This window comes from Scyliorhinus canicula, chromosome 16 (genome assembly GCF_902713615.1).
Source record: "Scyliorhinus canicula chromosome 16, sScyCan1.1, whole genome shotgun sequence".
NCBI classification, from domain to species: Eukaryota; Metazoa; Chordata; class Chondrichthyes; order Carcharhiniformes; family Scyliorhinidae; genus Scyliorhinus; species Scyliorhinus canicula.
In genome coordinates this window covers 107,867,763-107,894,224 of record NC_052161.1, presented here as the reverse complement: position 1 = coordinate 107,894,224, position 26,462 = coordinate 107,867,763, and the positions used below count along the sequence as shown (strand labels likewise).

General features: G+C 45.6%; 1 long non-coding RNA gene across 2 annotated transcripts in view; it reads right to left on the bottom strand.

Moving 5' to 3' along the window:
* The window catches only part of LOC119979499, a 453,065-nt gene that overhangs the window by 101,546 nt on the left and 325,057 nt on the right, over positions 1–26,462 (bottom strand). The window contains exon 1 of one of the 2 annotated variants that reach the window (XR_005463744.1): positions 21,619–21,927. The exons of the other annotated variant lie outside the window; for it this stretch is intronic. This is a non-coding gene — a long non-coding RNA (uncharacterized LOC119979499). Of the gene's footprint in view, positions 1–21,618; positions 21,928–26,462 lie in introns of those variants that run through there. 2 annotated transcript variants of the gene reach the window in all.

The window sequence follows — 26,462 nt, the reverse complement described above, 5'->3', positions numbered from 1 at the left end:
TTGCCTGAAGTTCGCTGATGTTAGCGGGAAAGTAGAAAGGGGTCAAGGGCTTCAGAGGCGATATTGAAGCAGGCAGGTGCAAGCGAGAGGTTTCCGACTGGGGGGATGCAGTATACATCCGAAACATTGGAGACAGTGCCTGATGGATTCCAGAGACTGCGGTGAAACAGACTAGACCGGTATTGCACTCGGTAAAAACACAGAAAGGGACAACTCAAGGCTATGCGCATTCCTGGGCAATATTCTAACAGATATTCTTGAGCTGAAACTAACAGGGCCCAATGCTGTACTCGGGTGGAGGCAATAGGGAGGATTGTCTTATCCTCTTTAAAAAGTCCCAATATGAGCTTGTGGTCGGTCACTATGATGAAACACCTACCATAGATGTATTGGTGAAATTTGTTTACATCAAACACCACCGCCAAGCCCTCTTTCTCCATTTGGGAATACCCCTGTATGGTATCCAAACGGGTCCTAGATGCGTAGGCGATAGGCCTTTCTGTTCCATAAGGAGAAGCATCACACGTCAGGATGAGTTCCTTTTTGGGGTTGAAATGGGCCAATAAATTGGACGACAGCACTGCTGTTTTACTTTCTCAAAGGCCTCCATGTGTGGTGCCTTTTTGGTACGTTAACAGTAGTGTATGTAGGGGAGTCAGCAAGGAGGCCAAATTCGGGGAAAAATTCCCATAATAATTTACTAATCCCAGGAACGATTTCAATTCCGTGGTGTTTCTTGGAGTAGGTGCTTCCCTGATGACACTCACCTTGTGCTCCACTGGATGTAACCCTTTTTTATTCACCTGATTGCCCAAATAGGTAAATTCGCTCACTTGGAAAACATCTTTTTCCCTTTTCAGATGTACCCTAGTCTTCGAAAATTACCACAAGACCTCTTCTAGGTTTTCCAGGTGTTCTCGTTCTGAAGTTCCCATGACCAGAATGTCATTCACCTACACTGCCAGGTAATTCTTAGAGCATGTTCACCATGATCCGTTGGAATATGACGCACACAGGCGAGACCTCGAAGGGCAAGCGAGTATACTCGTACAGGCCCTTGTGCCTGTTGATCATAACATATTTATAGGAAGCCTTGTCTAATTCGAGTTGAAGATGGGGTGGCTCATATCTAACTTGGAGAAAGTCTGGCCACTTGCTATCTTGGCGTATAGGTCTTCTATCTGTGGAATGGGTCCAGTTTGGAAACCTGATTGACTGTAAGTTTATAATCTCTCGTGTAAGGACGGGAACGACAGGCACTGATCACTCTTCAATTTTCATGGGTCTTATTATACCTAGATTTTCCAGGCACTCAAGTCCGGTTTCTGCCATCTCCAACAGGGAACATGGTCTTCCTCTAAAATATTTAGGCAGAGCATCGGAGTCGACTTACATTTTGGCTTTGGTTCCTTTTACGATTCCAAGGTCCTCCTGGAAGACTTCAGGATATTTGCTGATGACTTCATGTAGTCCTCACATGCCCAGCCTAAAAATTTCCAGCCTGTTCAAACTGTTCCAGTGAAGCTAATCTCTCCCCATAAGACCTGGTCCCTCCCCCTGCACAATGATGAGTGGACGTTGGGCTGATTGCTGCCTATAGGTGATTGAGGTCTTTGTGGTGCACTTAATCTGAAAAGGTTCCCCAGTGTACGTGGCTAGTCTGGTCCTAGTGTCTTCTAAATGCAAAGTCTGGATATCAGTTTGGTGGCGATCAAATATCTGCTCCCCAATGACAGAGACCGCAGCTCCCATGCCCATCTCCAATTCCAGTGGGTGACCATTGACCAGCAGTTCTATCAACATTGGGACAGCTGCGGTCATGATGATATGGTTTAGTTGCATTGTCTCTGCCCTGGGAGTGGGCATACCTGCATGGTACGGGATTGTGCTTCCTTGGCTTTTTCCCTGAGTAGCCACGTATTGCCTTGGGTGTGCCATTTTACAGACCTTACAATGGTCCACTGTCTGACATCTGCAACCTTCCAGAGCAGGTTCCCTAGCACCCTAAGGACTGTCATAATATTTCCATGACTGCCAGGGTACACAAGCTGAGCTCTGACATGGTGATGGACTATTTACACAGGCTCCTTCAGTTGAGGAATGGGCACTTTTACACAAGGCCCCTCCCCCTAGCCAGGGGACATTGCTGTCTGATGCCCCTTGTAGCTTCTGAGCCCCATTTGCTTCATTCTCCAATGACAGAGTTATTTCAATGGATTTAAAAAAAATACAAATTGGGTTCTGCCATTAACATTTTTTGAGTAGTTATACTTTTGATTCCGCACACCAATCTGCCTCATAACATCTCAGTTAGGGGTGAGCCAAATTCACAATGCTCTACCAGTTTCCACAATCTGGTCAAAATTTCAGTGACAGGTCCTTCTGGGGTTCTCCCTGCACCGTTAAAGCGATATCTCTTGAGGATAAAAGAGTTCTTTGGGTTATACTGATTTCACACTTGGTCTACTAACTCGCTAACTCATCAAACGTTTTTGGGTAAGGGGCCTCTGGATAGGTCAGACAATTCATCACGCTGAGTGTCAGAGCCCCGCATGCTGTCAGCAGGATTACTTTTCGCTTCTCATTTCCTACAATGTTATTAGCCTGGAAGAAATAACACTCCATGTATCGGGCCCAGTCTTCTCCATTAACATCACAGAGTTCGAATTTACAGAAGAGAGGCATTCTTTTTCATACCGGAGAAGCCATTTTCGACTCTGAAGTTTGCTCAGAAAAACCTGTTGTTACTCCTCATCGCCAATATAGTTATTTTGTCAAGGCCAGTAATCCAGTAACAAACCCTTTTATTGCAGTCATGTAAAAGGCCGCTGCCATGGCTTACAACACATATGTCGAAGTCGGGGGACCTAGAGAGATGCCGGTCCAGAGTGAAGCTGCGGGTTTAAAGCTTCCACCATACATTTCCTGTTGAGAAAGTTCCCGCCCACTTAATAGGAGAATTCATATTCCACAAAGCCCATGGGGACATCTACTAATGATCCCCCATGTCCTTCATGGCCACCATAATACTACCGACATATATCTACAAGTCAGTAAGTTTCCCAACTCCAGCTTACCCGTCTGAAAGATGCAAATCTAGGCCATGGACTCTGGGTTACCGTGAATGTGATACAGACTGTGTTATAATGGAAGGCAGCGGAAGGTGGGATGGAAGATGTGTTATAGGGCGAGGGACTGGGAATGGGATGGAAAATAATAGTTAATTTGTCCCTTTTTCCCAATAAAGCATAAATACCATTATACAAATGTTAGTTCAATGATTTCAAATTGTACCACAGCTACAAAAAGCAATCACAAGTAAGAGCAGACATTTTGACAGCTGTTAATAAATAAATTACATTTTAGACATTGCTCGGTACTCAAATCATCTGAATTTTGTAAAACATACTAATAAGTTATCCCTTTCATTGCACAGATCATTTCCCATAGTTTAGCAGTTGTGTTTCATAATTTACAATTTTAATTATTCAGCAAGTTTTGCATTACCAAAGTAATGAACGATGCAAAGCAGTTTGAATTTACAAGTGAAGATTGATTAGTTTGCTATAAACTGTTATAAATAATGAACATAATCTATTTCGGTGAATGAGATTTTTGTAAAACTTTTTAAAAACACTAATTTTAAATTTGTAATACCGCCACACATCATCCCTTTAATTGCTTCCATTGTGAGGTTTAATCTTTTCCCCCACTCTGGCTGTTTCGTTATAAATGTACGGCCCTTTATTTTCACTCTAGAAGCCTCTAATCGAACAGTAATGGAATTTTTAATTAGTTCGGCGCTAAAAGTAACGTGAGAAGCAAATCTGTTTGACAAACTGCAACACAGAGATAAGGCCATCAGGTTACATAATGGAACCTATCTGTTGAGAATGCCGAAAGGTTTAAGTTAAAAACTCATCCTGATTGCTCAGCAAATCTCCTCGCAGTCACGGTCTGGTACTTGGGTGCTACCACATCTGCACTGCAACCTGAGATCTGATGGGAGTACTTTCCACAACTAACATTTCCATATCACCTTGATACCACAGAAAAATGCCTAAAATACATACAAAAGATGCATACTGAGCCAAAGAATCAGATATTAGGAGGGGTTGACAAACAATTGGGTCAAAGAGGTGGATTTTAGAAAGGGCCTCGAAGGAAGAAAAGAAGAGAATGGGGTTGAGGACGGGAAGTGTATGGCCCACATGACTGAAGGTAGGGCCACTAATGATGGCCAAAGGGATTGGAGAGATGGACAAAGGGCTAGGGTAAGAGGAACATGTAGTATATGGAGGGTTAGGTGGCCAGAAGAAAATGTAGAGACAGGAAGGGGAAAACCGGGAAAAGATTTAAACACAAGTCTGAAAATGTAAAATTTAAGATAATAAGGGAATGTAAGCAGGGACCCAGGGATCAAGGACGTGCGAGATTTGATACAGATTGGGATATTAGCAGCAGAGTTTTGGAGGAGCTGAAGTTTATGGAGGAAGGAGCATGGCAGACCATTAAGACTGGAGGCAACAAACATGAAGGTTTCAGAAGATCCACTGAGGCAGGGGTGAGTGATGTTACAAAGGTGAATGTCGGCAGTCTTTATAATGGACAATATATGGAGTCAGAAGCACAGATTGGGGTCAAAAAGGATAAAAAGGTTGCAAACGTTTTGACTCGGTGGACAGAGAGGGGATCGAGTGTGAAGTTGGGAATAATGTTTCTGACTGGGAAAATGGAAAAGGGCTCTGGTCTTCCCAATATTTAACTGGAGGAAACAGCTGCTTAACAAGGTCTACATGTGGGCATGCTATTTGACAATATATTGTAAGTTGGAGGGGATCAAGCAAAGTGGTGCTGAAATAGAAGTGGGTGTTATTTGGTTAAAAAGGAGCCTGACTACATGAGGCCACTTTTAACCAGTTAAGATGTGTGGGGTTTCTGTTTGTGCAGCAAGTTAAAGCATTTCGGGATCATGGCACAAACACACCAACTTCGGTCTTTAACCTGAGCACATCCCTCAGGGCATGGGAAATCCCCAAGGTACAGATAGGTTATTTAAATATGTGAAATGATCATTAGTTACTGTTTTAACCATGAATTCTGACTTTAACCCAGGGGTTTCCCAGGCTTCCTGGAGCTGTCCAGGGAACAGCAAGGCAGAAGGAATTGAAGTGGCTGAGAAGTTGAAAGGCAAGAGAGGCTTTATATCCTGAGATCTGACATCTGCTTCCTTGAAGTGAAAGGTTTTTTGATCATGGGATGTGTTTTGAGAGTGTGCTTTCGCTGCTGTGGGCATGGTTTTCAATACTTTAGGGGTTAATTCTACTACATTGGAGTTTTGTGTCTTTGATTTGCACTTTCCAGCTGTCAGCTTTCACAGGAAGTGCCAGTGCCTGGATGAGTGCAGCTCCAAAAATACTCAAGAAGCTTGACAGCATTCAGGACAAAGCAACCCACTTGATTTGCACCCCATCCACAAACATTCACTCTCTCCACCACCGACACAGATTCACTGCAGTAACTCACCAAGGTCCCTTAGGCAGCACTTTTCATACCCACGACCGTTACCAACTAGAAAGACTAGAGCAGCAGATACATGGGAACACCACCACCTGGACGTTCCCGTCTGTGATTACCCTCGCAAGGACCACGGGGGATCACTAATCCATCTCCCCGTGGGGCCCGTAGAGTACGCATTCCTGTGGTGGTGGGCAGAGGCCTATTCAGCTGGGATCCATGAGTGAGGGGCCTTTAAATGCTCTTCCCAGACGTGCACCAGGAGTTCCGTTAGTCCTGGGCTGGGACATTTGTGTCGCTGTGGTAATAGCTTTATCTTTTGAGTTAAAATAAACCTGTTTTGCCTTCTTATCGTGTCTCCTGGATTACTACATTGGCGACGAGAATCAATGACGAGATTCTGGACTGCCTTCCTTGAAATTCTGGTAAGTGCAAGGATAACCTGGAAATGCCCCTATTTGGAAACTCAGGCCATATGATGTGGGTGTAGAGGACTGGTCCCGGTATGCTGAACGAATGGGCTTTTTTTTGTACTGATGGCAGAGATGGTGCCGACTGACACATTGTAACCCTTCTGATTACTTGTGGAGCCCTGACATTCAGCATCAATAAGAGGTGAGCTACCCGGCAGATCCAGACTCAAAAGCTTTCAACAAACTGGCAGAGTTAGTGGAAAACCACTATGAGCATTGATGTGGGGCTGGTTTAGCACACTGGGCTAAATCGCTGGCTTTTAGAGCAGACCAAGGCAGGCCAGCAGCACGGTTCAATTCCCGTACCAGCCTCCCCGAACAGGCGGCAGAATGTGGCGACTAGGGGCATTTCACAGTAACACAGTAGCCCCGGGTTGCGACATTTGGGTTGTACGCCACGATAGCAGTTTTATTTTTGAGTTAAAATGAACCTGTTTGCCTTTTTCTTCGTGTCTCCTGGATTACTACACCCTTCAAACAACACACCATGTTAATTTGAAAATATATCGCAGTTTCTTCACTGTCGTTGAGTCAAATTCTTGGAGCACCCTCCCTTACAGTACTTGGGCTGCAGCTGTTCAAGGAGTAGCTCGCCACCTCTTCCTCAATGGTGATTTGGGATGGACAATAAATGCTGACCTAGCCACTGATGCCCACATCTGCAGCTTTACCTTGGACCTCTATAAGGAAAAAATGCAGAAAGCTCCCACAGCAACAAGTGCAGCATCTGCCACTCCACATGGTGGGGTGGATGAGCATAGTTTTCCATCTTGCAGGAAGTGATACCCCAATCTCAGTGTCTACAAACATAAGATAAACTTCCTGGATATGATTGAGCACTGGTGCCTAAGGAGGCTCTGACTTTTCTGCAAGTGTTCGCTGACATTTGCAGTCTCCTAGAAGAATGCTTCTATTGCCCATATGATAGATTATCGACTTATTCAGTCATTCATTTATCAATGTTTTTAGGTACTGATTAAGTGCACAGCTAAATAATTGAATTATTCAAAATGCCATGACGGTGAAAATATAGTCATTGTTTCAGATAATAAATCAACTATTGAACTTTAGGGTCTTGTCTGTAGAAATTCAGACCTTGTTTCAATGAATGTTTCGTATAATGAATAGACCATTGTATTTAAGTGCATTTAGCAATAAGAATGTATCAAATAATTAGTTACAGCAAGATCTATGGCCAGCATTGGTGTGAGAAGCCTATTCTCATGAGGTGGCACACGTAGAAACTGAATTATTCCTGATGGATACCAGTCAATCTTAAGTAATGCCCAATGTTTGATTAATAAACCATCCTCTAAGTAACAGACATCTATTTGCACAAATCAGAAGGTCTCAGCTTAGAATTAGAAACTAATGAGAGTAAATGAGGGATTGACCATCAATAAGGCTTCCCTTAAAGTAAGACCTCAGAGGTCGGCCTCCTGAGTTCCTGCCTTCCCGAATTCTTGACTCATTGTGGTAATTTATTTTAAAAGTGATTTATTTATGCTTTTATGATTTATGATTTCCTTTGCCATGTATTTGACCAACTCATGTATTGTTTGATATTTTGTTTCTAGGTTTCGATTTAGTTCATTGCAAATGTATTAAAGTAAATAATTAGCAATAAAATTATATTTCAAACACCTATAAATGACCCAAACAATGACAGGCGGCACGGTTACAGTAGTTAGCACTGCTACCTCACAGCTCCAGGGGCCCAGGTTCAATTCCGGCCTCGGGTGACTGTGTGGAGTTTGCACTTCCTCCCCATGTCTGCGTGGGTTTCCTCCGGGTGCTCCAGTTTTCTCCCACAGTCCAAAGATGTGCAGGTTAGGTGGATTGGTCATGCTAAATTGTCCCTTAGTGTCCAAAAGGTTAGTTGGGGTTACTGGGTTACGGTGAATAGGGTGGAGGCATGGGCTTAAGTAGGGTGCTCTTTCCAAGGGCCAGCACAGACCCATTGGGCTGAATGGCCTCCTCCTGCACTGCAAATTTTATTCTATGATTCTATAACACACAGGAGACATACAATAGAAGCCGCGTGAACATTAGTTTAATCGAGCAAGCGCTGCAATGCTGAAGATATGTTTTAGGACTCCTGGACAGGTCTGGGAAATTCCTTCCATATGCACAGCCAGGGTCTCCAAATGATAGTAATCAGCTGCAACATAGCAAAGCAGTGAGAATTGGGACTCCAGGAGGACAGAAATGGTGATGACTCTGCAACTTTTCAGGAGGGGGATAAGGTAGAAGAGGGCACCGGTAGCCATTCACATAGGCATGGTAGCACAGTGGTTAGTGCTGTCGCTTCACAGCGCCAGGGTCCCAGGTTCGATTCCCGGCTTGGGTCACTGTATGGAGTCTGCATGTTCTCCCTGTGTCTGCGTGGGTTTCCTCCGGGTGCTCCGGTTTCCTCCCATAAGTCCTGAAAGACGTGCTGTTAGATGAACTGGACATTCTGAATTCTCAACAGGCGCCGGAATCTGGTGACTAGGGGTTTTTCACAGTAATTTCATTGCAGTGTTAATGTATGCGTACTTGTGACAATAAAGATTATTAACTTAGCTGCCAGGAATCCCTGTTACATCTATATTCGGGGAATCTCCTCATATTTTCTTTATATAAGAATGCCTATGGAAACCAATTTCATCCATTCACGACCTCGTTTCCTTTGAATGGCCAATATACAAAAATGTCACTGAACCATCTATGCCTGCCCACGTCAAGTCTTGCCTCGGGTTAGAATTTTAAGCTGGCGGGATTTGTATGGCCCGCCAAAGTGAATGGACTCTTGAACAATTTACCGCATTTTATTGCTCCGCCCCTTCAAAGACAGAGCCGTAAAATTCTACCCTCGGACTCAGAGCACTATTGTTTCCACTGCCCTCTATTTGGACCTCTGGATTTCTGGTAAGGTGTTCATTTTTAGTTCTTACACAACAAGTTGTCTGTTTATACGCTCTGCTAGATTTATGCCAAAATTGACCTTTTGCAATGTGCGCAATGAAGGCGCAAACCACAATTCCCAATCAAGTTAGCTCTCAACTTCTTTTAACCAAAGTGTGCCACACGCAGCAATAAAATGGTTCAACATAAGATTAAGTGGAATCACGTGATGCAGCAAGAGGAAATCAGAAGTAGGCCCTCTCTGGTCTGCAGCTTGTCACGTTCGTAAACAGTGCGTTGGAAAGTAAATCAAGTCAGGCAACTCAGCAGTTAATGCCATATTAGTTATATCCCTCTATCGCATTCAAGTTGCAAATGATTCTAAAATATATATTGTAAAACCCATGATTAACGACACTTCTGTGCTCCAAACATTCCACAAAGCAATTAATTGCATGTGTGTGTTCAGCAGTGCCTGAGGAAACTGCAGGTAAAATGCAGAACAAGAAGGATTGTAATTTAACACTCAGAAGGATGTGATGGATTTTCTGGGGAAAAAAAGTTTAGAACAGCTCTGCACCATTTATTCCAGATTATGTACTGTGAACTGCAATTAGATCTGTAGCTCATCCACATGGGGTTGATAATAGTCCAGTTTTAAATAGGCAGTTATTTTCATGATAACTAGTCGAGTGACAATACCACTACGCCACCGCCTCTCCACGATTACTAAATGGCTTTACGCTGTACCTTCCAGCCCGTGTGATGTTCCCCCCTGACGGTGTAATGTCACGCCAGCACAATTCACGACAGGTTTTTTCAAATACACCGTGCATAGTTGTGTCTCCCTTCATTAACTCTGTTAGTTCTTGTGCCTTCTCACAATCCAGCGAGTCACCTTACTCCAACCACTTGGCCATCACGGTTTGGGCAGCGCAGGAGCATAGTGATTAGCACAGTTGCTTCACAGTTTCAAGGTCCCAGGTTCGATTCCCGCCTTGGGTCACTGTCTGTATGGAGTCTGCACATTCTCCTGTGGGTGCGTGGGTTTCCTCCGGGTGCTCCAGTTTCCTCCCACAGTCCAAAGACTAGGTTAGGTTAGGTGGACTGGCTATGCTAAATTGACCTTAATGTCCAAAAAGGTTCATTGGGGTTACTGGGTTAAGGGGGATGGGATGGAGGGGGTGTGTGCTTGAGTGGAGTGCTCTTTTCAAGAGCTGGTGCAGACTCTATGGGCCGAATGGCCTCCTTCTGACTGTAAATTATTTGATCATCTATATTGCACCACTCACTGCTGCATTACTCTCCAAGTCTGGGTTTGGGAAAGATAACCTCAATGGCAAGGCCTGAGGGTCACAGGCCAGGCATCGTGCATGCTGGCAGAGGGTGCCGGAAACAGTGATGGGTGGTCAATATCCAAGGTCATGAGGACAAGCGATTGTGAGGTTGTGGGGGGAGTTGCAATTAAGGATCCTGGAATGGATGACCTTACTGATTGTCTGTCTCTCCTTCTCCATATACTACCAGATTAAAAATTAATTTTGGGATCGAGCCAGCTGGGATGGTTGTTGTCCTAATAGTTGCAGCTGAGGCGGGCAAGTGTCACCGAATGAATCAAGGCCAACACAGAGGGCAGCCACTCAGGCTCACCCACAACTGCCCATCAGGCTGAGGAGGAGACCAGATAGGCACACTGACCATGACCAAGGCTGTCCAGGAATTGATGGGCCTTCAATGAGCTGACGGACACTATGTACCACAGGAGACTGCGACTCACCAGACCTCGTTTGAGGAGGAGCAGGGCCAGGAGGGGTGGAGGAAGAGCACCCGTAGGATGGAGCACAGGTGTTGGGAAGGTTCCAACAGACCAGAAAGACCCCCATCCAGATTCACATGATAGGAGCCTCCATGTCAACCATCTCACCGTCCAACTTCACCCCACCCCTTCCCTAATTCTAGTTTCCTCCTTCCACAAATCCTGTTGCCCCTTCCTCAAATCCAGTTCCCCCTCCCCCTTCCAAGCGTCTATGTGACATCGCACCAGGGTGATGGGCCTGCTTTGGCACTGCCAGTGGGTCACTATTCAAGGCAGGAGGCTGATGAGCACTCACTGTGAGGAAAGCTGTGGTGCTACTCAGGTTCTCATTAAGTCTGACTCATGTCTTTCTGTTGACAGCATGCTCACACCCGCCCTCATCAATGAGTTTCGTCGAGGACACTTTATTTTAGACCAGTGTTGGAGGTGAAGGCGGTGGGGAGAAATGGTACGTCTGTATCCAGTGAGTGATGGGGATTACATTCCACGATGTCCATGGCTTTCATGGGCTCTCACTGGTGGTGTTTCTTGAGGGGGGTGGGGGGTTGGGGGTGGGGGTGACCTGTAGCAGGAAGCGAGACCAGGAGGGGAGAGAGACCACCCAGTTGGAAAGCTTTAAATAACAGAAGGTTGTGAAAATTTAATGTGACAATTATCCATTCCCTAACTATGACTACTGACATCACCAGTACTCACTCAGTGCTCCTATAACTTCTTAATCTTCATTGGTCGAATGCTACATCCAGGTATCTCCCCAGGATGCACATCAGAGGTTGAGGTAGTCTGTTGCTTTCCGCACCCTGTGGCCTTTGATGCCCTTGGACTGGACCCAATGGGCTCCAGTCTACTTCGCTGTCACTGGTGACACCATGCCACCCTGTTCTGGCCGCTGTCCATGAAGCTCAACACAAGCTCAAGGAGCACCACCAATTTCTCCTGGTTTCTTTCTCAATCCCTTTACTTTGCATTCATATGGCTGTGATCCTGTCATTCACACTGATCATCTAATTACATGTTTTCTTTCTTTACTTTACTTTACTCAGTATCACGTCTTTTGGTTTTTAAGCCATGAAATGTGTCTTAATCTCTGCTGCCACCCACCTTATGAACGTAAATGAAACAGAGTACCATGCTAATTGCATTTAGCCGGTGTTTCCTGGTGTTGGCAGTGCTAACGATCCCGCCAGTAAACGGGACTCTGCTTCATTTTGGGGCCTCAGTGAGGAACACCCCAATGAGGCTGTACTTAGTCCCATTTTCTGTGCTAACAAGCTTCACTCACCAGTACTGCAATAGATCGGGGTGCCACCTATCTCTAGACCCACACTATGGTCTCCGGACACCCTAAACACCCAGCTAACCTATAAGGGGGGTCATCAGGCCCCCCCACATCCCACCTCATAAGGGCAGGGCACCCCCGGGCCCAACCGTGGCACAGGCAAAATGCCACCTTGGCACTTCCAGCCTGGCAGTGCCCATGCCAGTCTGGAAGTGCCAGGGTGCTAGCCTGCCAGTGCCAGGCTAGCACCCAGGTGGCACTGCCAGTGTGCCAGGCTGGCAGTGCCAAGGTGCACAGGTAGCATCAGCACTGCCAGGGTGTCATCCTGCTCAGAGACCAGCCACCCGGGGAACTCCAGTCACCTCGGAGACCCCCCCCCCCCCCCCCCCCCAAGTGCCATTCTGCCTGGTCCCCATTTGTGGAGAGCAGTGCTAAATGGCACCTGGCTGGGGTTTCCCCGGCGAGGGGATTCGAGCCCAGGCACTGGTTAGATTCATTGGTTGATTTCAAAAAGGATATTGCCTTTTGCTTTCGCCCAATGCTGTTTTCAGCTCACCTGCAATGAGGATTGAAATGGCTGAGACACGGCTTTTAAATGATTGGTTCTAATGTTTATGCTACAGAAATCCTGGCCCCAGTGTACAAACTGGGTATGCATTGATCAGGAAGCCATTAGATGTTCAGGTGATTCTTCCAATGCCATGCATCAGTCTCCAGCCATTGTGCCGAACAGAGGATTACTGGAGCACAGCTGATTGAGCGATTCTTCTCAGCCCCTAGAACAGATCTGCTTGATATTCGATGGACTGAATTGTTGCTGCTGCTGCTGACGAATGTGTAATGTGTACAAGTACTCAATGCTTCTGTATCAAGCTGCCATGTAACTCACATTCTGATAAGAAAGGAAGAACTTGCATTTATGTAATGTGTTTCACAACTTCTTGATGCCCAAAAGCATTTTACAGCTAATGATGTATGTGGTAAACCACGGTATTGCATTATATGGCATTGTATTGTATCGTGCATGCCTGGGCTTGCCAAGCTGGCTCCGCCTGTGGCTCCTCCCCTCGGGCTTATGTATAAAGGTGGCAAGTCTCCGCCTCCGACCCAGTTCTGATCCAGAGGCAGGAGGCTTGCTGTTTAGTGTATTAAAGCCTCAGTTACGTTCATCACTCGTAGTGTGTTATTGATGGTGTATCAATGTACTTATAGTTGCTGTTGTTAGGTAGGAAAGCCAATTTGCACACAACAAGCACCCACAAACAACATGTAATAGTGGTCAGGAGCTGGAATCTCCGGTTCCCCAGCCGCGTGTTCCTTGACAGCACATAGTTCGCTGGCGGCAGGATTCTCTGTTCCTCCCACTTGTCAATGGGGATTTCCCTTTGAAGCCACCTCGCTTCACCAGGAAAAGTGAATCGCACCAGCATGAGAAATCTAGCCCAGAGCATTTGTTTTTTTGTGTTTTTAGCTGAGGGATATATATTGGAGGAATTCTCCACCTCTTTGAAAAAGTGCTTTGGGATCTCTTGCATCCGCTTGAGAGACCAGACAGAGCCTCGTTTGAAATTTGTGAAAGACAGATCCTCAGATGGTGCAGCACTCTCTCAGAACTACACTGGATTGATATGGAGTGGGAATTGAACTGATAATCATATGACACAGAGGCGAGCGTGTCTAACTGAACCAACAGTATGATCAACAAGATCATAGTATAAATGAAATGAAAATTGAAAATGAAAATCGCTTATTGTCACGAGTAGGCTTCAATGAAGTTACTGTGAAAAGCCCCTAGTCGCCACATTCCAGCGCCTGTCCGGGGAGGCTGGTACGGGAATCGAACCGTGCTGCTGGCCTGCTTGGTCTGCTTTAAAAGCCAGCGATTGAACCCAGTGAGCTAAACCAGCCCCTAAATGTTGTAAACGCGATGACTAATGGGGGACTAAGTTCTATTCCTCCAACGGTCAGGCATAGCGAGGTAACACAATTAAAGTAAGGACACAATGCTTGCTGCCCCATTCCCACCAATGTTTATTTTGGTTGGGGCCATCTACAATCAGCAGAGTAGAGCGGTGTCTCTGTAGTCCTCGCAAATCCATGCCTAAGATGTCAATTAGATCCCAATACAATTTTGAAACTCTGTGGATAGTACGCTCACTGTGTTACTGAACAGTCTAACCAACAGTTCTTAAAGGAATTGCAGCAGATTAATCATAAAAGGTTTAGAAACAGGTTTGTAAATTACTTTTGTATTACGATCGATGTCCACTGTGCCTTTCCTCAGAATTGCCTCTGCTCCCTTAACTTAATTGGAATTGTTGGATTCTGCAGTGGACCCGATAATTGTTTGTGCGAACCCTCCCCTGCAAACAACAGCTGCTCCAAATGCGTGAGCAGCTCTCCATTGCTGCGGTAACGAGAGGCCTGACTAAAGAAACTGGTCATGCTTCAGAGTTTTTTTTTGGGCAGGCAGTAGGCACACGTTCCCCAACCGAGGCGGCCATTCAGAAAATTCCACCCCATGGGGCAGCGCGGTAGCATGGTGGTTAGCATAAATGCTTCACAGCTCCAGGGTCCCAGGTTCGATTCCCGGCTGGGTCACTGTCTGTGTGGAGTCTGCACGTCCTCCCCGTGTGTGCGTGGGTTTCCTCCGGGTGCTCCGGTTTCCTCCCACAATCCAAAGATGTGCGGGTTAGGTGGATTGGCCATGCTAAATTGCCCGTAGTGTAAGGTTAATGGGGGGATTGTTGGGTTACGGGTATAGGGTGGATACGTGGGTTTGAGTAGGGTGATCATTGCTCGGCACAACATCGAGGGCCGAAGGGCCTGTTCTGTGCTGTACTGTTCTATTGTCTGCTCACCTGCGCCTGCCAATGCTTGGAAACACTCCTGATCATTATTGTTACTCTGCATAGTGTACACATTAGTAAATTGCCTGAGGCCTTTCCCACTTTCAGCTATTAATGTTTTCTATATACAAGCTGTCAGTGGAGCTGGGGAAGATACTTCATAAACCCACTCCACAGAAGCTCCACAATGGCTAAACCCTGCAGCTATATTTTAATGGTTCAGAAAGGAAAACCTGACAAGTGACTGTTGACAGAAAAACATGACCAAAGATTCTGATGACAGCAAGTAAAGTTTGCGAGTAGAAAATTAATGTCCTGATATTGCTACACAAATCTTGAAACGTTGATTGTCAGTGAAGTCACATTCTCTGGGACGTGATTGCAATTCTCCTTGTTGACTTGTTTATATTCAGCTTCCCACAGTGTTCCAATGAAAGTTTGAGGAATAGCAGCTCATCTTTCAGTACGACACTTCAAAGCCTTCTGGACGACACATTTAATTCAACAATTTCAGGTCATAACTTCTGCCTCTGTGTTGTTTCCTTTTCCTCTGCAAGTTTTGTTTTTTCTCTTTCTTTGCTTTCGACTTCCAGTTGTTTGTTTTGTGCGGAGTCTGCACATCTACCGTGGGCAGCACGGTAGCATGGCGGTTAGCATAAATGCTTTACAGCTCCAGGGTCCCAGGTTCGGTTCCCGGCTGGGTCACTGTCTGTGCGGAGTCTGCACGTCCTCCCCGTGTGTGCGTGGGTTTCCTCCAGGTGCTCCGGTTTCCTCCCACAGTCCAAAGATGTGCGGGTTAGGTGGATTGGCCGTGCTAAATTGCCCGTAGTGTCCAAAAAGGGTAGTTGGGGTTACTGGGTTACTGGTATAGGGTGCAGGTGTGGGTTCAAGTGGGGTACACTTTCCAAGGGCCGGTGCAGACTCGATTGGCCGAATGGTCTCCTTCTGCACTGTAAATTCTATGATTCTATGATTCTGCCATTCATACCTCCGCTGGACAAATCTTTTGTTTCTTTACTTGTCCCATTGCCCCTCTACTATTCCCAGTTCTGATGAAAGGTCATCAACCTGAAAATGTCACTCTGTTTCTCTTTTCACAAATGCAGCCCGACCTGCTTAGTGTTTCCAGAATTTTCTGTTTTTATTTCAGATTTCCAGCATCCTCAGTATTTTGCTTTATACATCTATAATAATCTTTATTATTGTCACAAGTAGTCTTACATTAACACTGCAATGTAGTTACTGTGAAAAGCCCCCAGTCACCACATTCTGGCGCCTGTTCGGGTACACTGAGGGAGAATTCAGAATGTCCAAATTACCTAACAGCACGTCTTTCGGTACTTGTGAGAGGAAACTGGAGCACCGGGAGGAAACCCACGCAGACACAGGGAGAACGTGCACATTCCGCACAGACAGTGACCCAAGCCGGGAATCGAACCCGGGTCCCTGGCGCTGTGAAGCAACAGTGCTGACCACTGTGCTATCGTGCTGCCCCTTGACTTCGTGACCTGATGGTTTAACTTGGATCAGTTTGATGACATCCACATCTCCCTGGATGTCAAGCACAAATACCCAGCACTAATTGTCGAGGAGGCTATCCTCCCTCCAGAGAGGAGAGTCATTATCATAACTTGGCATGTAGATAGTAACAGCTGAAATCCTTTATTCTTTCAGGAAAACCATTTTGGAAACTCATGAATGGAGATAAAACTAATTAATAGAATGATTCCGTAGAATTTTCATCCAGTCGTAAGTTACTTTGACCCCTCTCGCCATTTGACAATTACAGCCAAAGATTCCATCTCCTGCCTATCACTGTGGGCCTATATCCTCGTTGCACATAGTCTGTGGCGGAGGCATAACTGAAGGGGGTCAAGAAGGACACAATCAGATAAGGATTTCTTTTGTCTCTCACTTGCATTGGGTGTAAATAAAAATAAATTCTGGATCAAATGGAATATAACAATGGGAACGCCATTTATATCCAATCAACCCAGTCATTGCTGCAGTTCAAATGGCACTTAAGTTAATTGAAACCACAGGGCATTTCCTTTCCAGAAAAGCTGATAGTGGACATACCTAATGTAGTACTAAGCCACGTAACTCAGGAAGGCTGCAGATTCAATCCCAAATCTATGTTGAATTAACCAATCTCAGATAATGTGACGGGATGTTTACAAGTAAGATCATTGCCCCATCAGCTGCAGGGAAAAGGGGAGGGTTCCTGCTCTCAATTATTGGGATTCATAATGTAACCCAGTAGCACCACCTAACCTGTTGGACACCAAGGGGCAATTTAGCATGGCCAATCCACCTAACCTGCATATCTTTGGACTGTGGGAGGAAACCAGAGCACCCGGAGGAAATCCATGCAGACACGGGAGAAAGTGCAAACTCCACACAGATAGTCACCCGAGACTGGAATTAAACCCGGGTCTCTGGAGCTGTGAGGCAGCAGCGCTAACCAGGGTGCCACCATGCCGCCCCTGTGCCACTGTGCCAATGTGAGGTTGGACTCCTTTACCACAATGCTACCAATGCAGAGATTATGCAGCAAAATAATATATTATCTGGCCCATGATACTGTAGAGATGTAGAGTGAATCAGCACAGATGGAGGCCATTCAGGCAACTGTGCCTGTGCTAGCTCCTTGAAAGAACTATCCAATTAGTCCGACTACACAGCTCTTGCCCAAGAGCCTTGAATCTTTTTCCCCTTCAAATAGTATTTAACCACACCACAGTATGGAGGAGTCACAAGGGAAATAAAGACAATAAAAGGTGTGGGATTTGTGAAAGAGAAAAAAATTGCAAGTAAATAGAGCTTGAAATGGCAGGTAGCATGGGGACAGGAAAAGAGAGAACATTCGCAGTGGGAGAGGAAAGGAAGCTTCAGGAGTAGGCTGTTGACTTCCCTGGAATGAATAGTCACTCGCAATGTCAGACCTCAGTTTGTATTGCATCCACACACCATCTAAGTGAAAATGTAACCCGGTGTAATCGATAGAGTGAAAGCTTGAGCGATTATTCATTGTGAGAGAGCATGCAAACCTTCCTGAAGCTTTTCATTTTTATTTTCAAGCAAGAAAATATTACCAATGGCACAAAGCCTGGCTTCAGCAGCCTCTATCACATAATTAGTCGCAAGAACAGGATTCAAATACAGCAGGAGAAAGTTTGCTTTCTTTCCTCACTTTTTAACTGTCATCTCACAGCTTCAATATAAACTTAACTATGGGCGGAATCGTACCAAAATTTGGCAAAGTGTCAGACTCAGACAGAAGACTGGCGTGTCACTCTCCAGTTGCACAAACCAGTTTTCTCCCCAGATCTTGAGCCTCTTTAAAGAATGAGACTGAGTGGACATCGTTTACGGCATCACTCTGGCAGGCTGGGACCTGATAGAGCTGGTAACCACACTACAGAGATTGGGGAACCATGTTTAAATGGCACCCCGATTAACAAAGAAACCTAACAACTCCCACTCCCCACCACGGAGATATCGGGGGCACTCAACCTCCCTCCCACTCACCCACCGACAATCATCACTGGCATTCCCCCCACCAGTACCTGCTATCGTCCCCACAACTGTCATAATATACATGATGGAGTGCAGACAGGCAGTGATTGGCACACAGGATGACCAGTGAGCACACAGAACACAGCAGCCAATCACCAGACAGGACACGACCACTAGAAAGCCAGAGGGCACCAGTTTTCCCGCTCTCTCGCGATCCAGCCTCTGAGACAGTCAGAGCTTGTGAGGAGCAGCAGCTAGTACAAACACCATGTGGCAATCAGTTAGTCTGGTCAGGCTAGCCTCAGGTCTCCAGTCAAGTCAGCATAGTGTCAACCCACAGTTAAGCATGTAATATAGTTAGATGTTAAATAAAATCGTGTTGCATCTCATCAAGTGTTGGAAGCCTGTCTCTCTCTACACTGCATCAAACGCAGTCCACATGGACCCAGCTTACCCAACACATCAACAACCACACAAAAATGGGACCCTCCCCCCACATTCCTCCACAGTACTTAGTCACAACATTCCACTCATTGTCTATATCTTGGCCTGAGGTCTCCTTTGGCTTCTCTGTGTATTTAACTGCAATTTTAACATAATATAATCTCAGATGTATCTGCATAAAACAAAAAAAAAGCCACTCATGATAGAAACTAATACAATTCTAAATTGTTGGCGGTAGTTTATCGAAAACAAACTGCTTTTGGACATGGTGTTTTCTTAAAGCTCAGAGAGAGGTTTTCCAGAAATATATTGGGCTGGATTCTCCGGTCACCCAGCCCAGTGTTTCTCAGCGTCACGCCATTCCCTGGCAGTAGGATTCACTATTCCCGCCACTTGTCAATGGAATTTCCTATTGAAGCGACCCCACGCCTTCAGGAAACCCTGGGATGCGCTGCCTGCGGAAACAGGGAATCGCAACGGCCAGAAAATTCCGACCATTGTCCGTTCGTGGCCCTATCAGGATTGACTTATGTTTGCCATTCTTCAATATTATGGAAATGAACTGAGGTAAGCTTTTGGTCTTAGTACTCAACAAAAAATATAAAGTAATTCCAACTTCAACCGAGTATGTTGCATCTGATCATAATTAAATTAATACTTATTTCATGTCTTCTGTTCCAACATCATACACTTTAAAGGTTGCAGCCCCTTGAGATCAGATCGCGGATTGTTCTTCCACCTTTGTCCCTCAGATGGGGAACCAAATTAAATCAATCCTGGACTTGCCAGTTTTTCAACAAAATATTTCAAAGGCTATACAATTAGCAGAATCTCGAGTGAGCCCAGAGATTTTTATGGAGAAACATCTGTGTAATGTTGGTTAATTTTCTCCATTACGTTTTATGATCTTCAATAACCAGTTCTATAGTCCATGGAGGGAAGGAGCAATCTCCTTGATGTCAGAGTTTGTTTTCTGAAGGCTCTTTCTATTAGGCTCTTGATGTGTGATTGCAAAACGTTGACAAAATGTTTTGCTCCCTTTAGAAACCGTTCTTAATGTGCTGCATGCAGGATTAGATGGACTTTTGGTAAGAATATGAGATGACTGTTAAATGTTATTTATTGTGAAAGGAGTCAGAGCAGAGTCTCGATTTTCTGCGCAGCAAGAAAGAAAGAATGTTATAATGGCTTTCTGCAGAAACAACTGCACTGTAAATAAATTCTGCAAGTGTGTGCTCACGTCCCAGGGAGCTCTCAAGATTCTTACATCTTCAATCACTCTCAGGTGCCACACTGTTTGCTCCCCCTTCAGTTACTGCAGAAATGGCTGGGGAACAGGAGTCATCCTCTGAAGATCTGGCTCATATATCCATGTGCAGAACCCACACGGTCCATCAGAGGAGAGCAAGAGTGCCTCCCAAACCTCAACAAAGGTAACAATAGAAAAGCCCATTGGAATGCTGAAGATGCAATTCTGCTGCTTGGATTGCGCAGGTGGAGCTGCAATACGCAGACACAGATAGTCACCAGGATCATTGCGGTCTTCCCCGCCCCTTATAACCTCACACAGCAATGGGGTGACAAATTGATAGCCAAGGAAATGGAAGAGTCCTCAAACTAAGAAAAAAGGGAAAAGTCTAATGATCCTGAAGGAATGCATGGTGAGGCTGCAGCTGCAGTGCAGAAGGAGGCCATTCAGCCCATCAAGTCTGCATCGACCCCAGCCAGATCTATTCCTGGGGAGGAGGGCGGACGCTCTTGCCTTTGCCTCCCTGATCACCCGCCATAGAATCCTGTTCGGCTGGCGGTCAGCAGCACCACCCAAAGCTGCAGACTGGCTGTCCGACCTCTCGAAATCTCTCCAAATGGAGAAAATCAAATTCACCATCCGAGGGTCAGACAACGGCTTCAGCAGAACGTGGGGGCCGTTCACCCAATTGTTCCGGGACCTGTTTGTGGCCAACAAACAAGCAGAAGAAATTTGCCAAACCTCAATTTTAAAAAATATTTTTTTTAAAGTCTACATCGACCCTTCAAAAGAGCACTCTGCCGATGTCCACTCACCCATCCACTCCGCCCTATTCACATATCTCCATAACCTAACCTACACATCCCTGGACACTAAGGGGCAATTTATCATGTCCAATCTACCTAACCCGCACATCTTTGGACTGTGGGAGGAAACCAGAGCATCCGGAGGAAACCCACACAGACACAGGGCGAACTAACAAAGTCCATACAGATAGTGACCCACGGCCGGAATTGAACCCAGGTCCCTGGCACTGTGAGGCAGCAGTGCTAACCACTCTAAGCACCATGTTCTGTTCACCCTCTAAAATGTCAAAACATGAACTCTACATTCTGCTTAAGGAAGGCATGAATTAGAATTAGAATTAGAACAGTACAGCACAGAACAGGCCCTTCGGCCCTCGATGTTGTGCCGAGCAATGATCACCCTACTCAAGCCCACATTTACCTATACCCAGTAACCCAACAACCCCCATTAACCTTATTTTTTAGGACAGTAAGGGCAATTTAGCCTGGCCAATCCACCTAACCCGCACATCTTTGGACTGTGGGAGGAAACCGGAGCACCCGGAGGAAACCCACGCACACACGGGGAGGATGTGCAGACTCCGCACAGACAGTGACCCAGCCGGGAATCGAACCTGGGACCCTGGAGCTGTGAAGCATTTATGCTAACCACCATGCTACCGTGCTGCCCAATATGGGGGCTTAGGGTCTTACACATGGTGCTAAGAAATATTGGTACCAGTTATTGGGAAAAATTCAGTGGATTACTATTAGAATTAATAGAATTAAAGTTATTCCCACCTCTGGTTTTCCCCTGATGAAATCCTTCCTGATCTTCAGATTCACCTATTTCTGCTCTTGGCTTTACTTCTTCGCCTGTTCACGAGTGGTCACCTGTTTCTCAGAAAGTCCCATGCAGCAGTGTCTCAACGAGAGGAGGTGCCACCTGAATGTAAACGATTGTGCAGGCATAATGTGTTCATTCGTCACATGATTGGATGTCAACATGATCTCCAGGAATATCTCCAACTCGAGATGGCAAATGTGGGCGATTTGACAGAATAGCAGGAAAGCACTTTGACCCTCTGTACAGTACTGAGATCACAATCCATCTCATGGGTTATTTGGGGACCCTTCAGTGCCAAAACAAAAAAAAACAAATGAATCAAAAATGAATGCATCCTCAGAGCATCAAAAGTCACTGTTAGTAACCTGTGCAGAGGAAGATCCCACAAACAGCAATGATGGAGTGACAAGGTAATCTATTTTTGATGATGGTGAAGTATTCGACTGGCCATCAGGAAAATTGTCTCTCTTTCGCAAAGAAAAATGCCATGGAAACATTTACATCCAACAGCCTGGCTGGGTTTAGTTTAATGCAAATCATCCAAAAGGCCACGGGAATTGACAGTGACAGCAATTACAGCAAATTCTTCCAACTTTTACAGTAATAAGTCACTTGGATTTCTCATCACTCATCAACCTTGAAGCTGGTGGTGACTACAATCTTACTAATTGGGGAGCAGCATTCTGACAGGCAAAATTTTAATTTTAACAAAGCTTATTTTGTTGTTACATGATGCTCATTAGAGAAAACTGCAGTGATATATTTGTACCTTATTACAAACTGTACATCTGCCATTCTTCCTGTCTACAAACCCTTATTGTTTCATCACACTTTCAGATCACCTTTTCAACATTATACGTAGTAGCGAGGATGTGATTTTTCTGAAAATACAATTCCTAATTTTTCTTTCTCTGGCTGGATCCTTTTTAAAACTGCGAGGCTCTATAGATGATGGACACAGCCCAGAACATGACAATATACAGCTGGCATTCCATCAAGTGGGATGGAAACAAAATGCCCCACTTCCTGTTGGCTTTTGGTGCGACAAGCGGCGCCCATGCACGATCAATTCCAGCCCCACGTGTCCAGGGGTCATAACCCAAATGAAATAGCCAATAATTCTTATTGAAAATACTCAAAGTCTTTGGCCCTTGGCTGCCCAAAGATTACATTCACCAGGTTTGTAAATGTAAACACAATTACTGTTTATTTGTGACAAGAACTATAATGAAATATTCAGCAAATACAACTGGTTAACTATTAACTGATACCTAATTGCCACTTTAACTTTCCCCCACCCTCTACACACACACACACACACACACACACACACAAGACACACAAACACAAAGGGGTGGAAATGGGTAAAAATCAGGTTTTCTGTAGCTAAGAAAATACAGTACCCCCAGTTTTCCGGAGAGAGATAATACTCACAGCAGGCTTTCTGGAGAGAGAGTTAGTCAATCCACTTCAGCTTTCTCTGGAGAGAGTTAGCAGAGTGCTGTACCCAAACTACCCAAATCAAAACTGAAAGTTTGGGGTTCTGAAAGCATTTGAGTGGGATAGGATCTAATCACCACCTGTTTTCAGTCAGAGCGCAGTCTTTTGGGCCAATTTCTCTCTCTGGTGCCGAAAAGTCTACAGCTCCAGTTTAAACCAGCACAGAATGGCAGGATGATCTCTCTTGTAACTTCTGCATTCTTCTGCTTGAATTAAAGATACAGGCTGCTTGCCTTAAAAATACATGTCCATTAATCATCCATGGATCAAAAATGTAACATAGCAAGATAACAGAAAGGGCAAATAAGGGAATAAACACAAAGGACCCTTACGCGTTGCATAATCCTGAAATTTAGCAAATGTTTCTGAGACAAGACATCAAAATGCAATTACTTGTTCTGAAACAATGATTGCGCAGTCATGGACTAATAAAATGTCTCTGGAATATACAGCCAACAGAATATTCTGACACCTGTACTAGAGACATAGAAAATTAGAAAATAGGAGCAGGAGTAGGCCATTCAGCTTTTTGACCCTGTTCAACATGATCATGGCTGATCCTCTATCTCACTGCTGCAGCGCTGTCCCCACACCCTCTAACATCCTTAGAGGCCAGAAATCTCGCTATTTCCTTCTTAAATATATTCAATGATTTGGCCTCAACAGCCTTCTGTGGTGAAGAATTCCACAGGTTCACCACCCTCTGAATGAAGAAACTTCTCCCCATCTCAGTCCTAAATGCCCCACCCCATAAATTGAGACAATGACCCCTTGTTATCGACACTCCAGCCAGAGTAAACAACACACCTACATCCAGACTGTCCAGCCCCATCAAAATTTCATACGTCATTCTTCTAATTCTTCTAAAATCCAGTGAATACAGGCCTAGTCAACCCAATCTCTCCTCATAAGCCAATTCTGCCATCTCAGGAATCTGTCTGGTGAACCTTTGCTGCAGTCCCTCGATGGCAAGTACAGCTTTTCGGAGATAAGGAGACCAAAACTGCACACAATACCCCAGGTGTGCTCTCACCAAGGCCTGGTACAGCTACAGTAAGACATCCTCGCTCCCGTACGTAAATCCTCTTGCAATGAAGGACAACATACCATTTGTTGTACCTGCATGCTTGCTTTCAGTGACTGGTGTGCAAGGATAACCAGGTCCCTTTGTATATCAACATTTCCCAATCCATCACCATTTAAATAATACTCTGCCAATCTGTTTCTCCATCCCAAGGGGATAACTTCACATTTTCCCACATTATACTGCATCTGCCATGTATATTCCCCCTCACTCAACTTGTCTAATTCACCTTGAATTGTAAACAAATTGCACCCAGGCAACTACATGTGACGTATGAATGGCGGGTACAATTTATGGACATTGGGGGAAGACTCTAGTCAGACATCAGTGAACGGGGAGTCAGATATTGGGGGAGTGTGTCATGGGAGCGGGACAATAATCGGACATCTAGGTGATGCAGGTCAGATCGGGGGTGGGGATTAGTGTTCTGGTCAGGTCGGAAGGATGGGACCGGTTTGGTTTGGGATGGTAGCGGTCGGAAAGGTGGGGGAGGGGTTGTTCAGGTCATAAGAAGGGAAAATAGTTGAGTCAGTTGGGGGGGGGGGGGGGGGGTGTCGATTGGGAGTTGGGTCCACTTGGGTCAGTGGGCCAGGTTAGAGGAAGCGCAAAATCCCATGGAGGTGGGGAGTACTATCAGGTAGGATGCTTACTTGGTGTGGGTTGGGGAGGGGGGGGGTGGTCCTCTGGGGCTCACAAGTGTTGGAGGTTTCCTGTGCATGGCTCAGCCTGGATCTTTAAATTGGTTACGCTGAAGTTAGAAATGCTTTTATTTTCTCTAACTCGTTCTGAGTAACTATGAGTGTAAAACTAGCAGAATCATCCAAAGTTAGTGATTTAAATGGCTTTGTGGTATTGCTACACAATTGTCCAGAGGAAGTTAGCCTCACCTGGAAACATCTGAGTGGGTTTCCCTGGCACATCTTTGAGGTACCCCCCCCCCCCCCCCCCCCCAATCCGTGCTGGGGAGCCAGGAATTTAAGGGCACATGTGTTTTTCTGAAGCTTCTGAAATATTCTATACAGATGCACCTCAAAGATATTGGGGAAAAAAATTATAGGAATAATTGCAAGCATTAAAGTGTCTGTGGAGTATGCTTTTAAAACAGGACGATGGTGTATGTGACAAAATAGGGCCTGATTTTAACTATCGGGGCGCAATCCAGCCTCCACGTTGCATCAAGCACAGATCCGGGCCTGCTGGGTGAATAGCGGGAGAGAGCAAAATCAAGATTCACTGCGGGCACGAACCATTTTGCAATTCATCTAACCCAATAGTGCGTTCCGGATCTTGACCAAAAATGGCAAGAATCTTATTCAGCCTATTCATTTCAGTCTCATTAACAAGATTGATGTCGAATTCAGCAGCCTTCCAGAGTTACCCAACTCCCCAGCGGGACATCACATGGGCATTGTTTCAAATTCCTTTTCAAAAAAACGTGAAGCTGGCGCAATGGCTACCGAAGATAAATGAGGAGGTGGGTAGTCACTTCCATTTTTCGGCATGCAGCTCAGGGAGCTGCTGCCCCTTTGCTCGGTGGCGGGAGGGCTTCAGGCGGTTTGGTGTTGTTCTGGGGACTGGTGAGATCCTTGGGTCGGTGGGGAGGTGGGGTGGTGCTGCGAGGAGCTGTCCATCAGTGAGGCCTGAAAGCCGCATTTAAATATGTGGAAACTCATGCCAGGGGCAATCACAGCTACAGCCTGTCTGTCCTGGCAAACACTTCCAGGAGAAAGCCCTACTGCTGCTTCTCTCATGAAAGTCAATTTCACTCCCTTTGACTGTGACTAGCTTCACGGCTGAAAGCTAACTTAAAGAAGGGATTAGCCTTGTTAGTTCTGAGAGCACTTCACACTCATGAACTCTCAAGTGCCTCCTCGAAGGCACAGGTGCCATGGCTGAGAGGCTGATTAGTGGACTTCATGTCTTGCAACCTTTGAAGCCTGAACAGTGTGCCTGTACTCTAGGAGCATCACCACCATAGAGGCAGCTGGCAACTATCAAACACTAAAGAGCAGGGCTTCACCACTGAGGATCCTCTCACGACTAAAGGGTAAGTGTCTGGATGAGCAGAGGGCAGCTGAGCGCGGTCTCCCTAATGTCCCAGCAGAGGTGTGGGGTCTAGGGGCTCCTAATGTGGCCAGACGTGAGTGTGTAGAGCAAGGTTTTCCAGCACAACTGTCTCGCTGGATGGCACTCTGAGAGAAGGTGGAGCAGTCA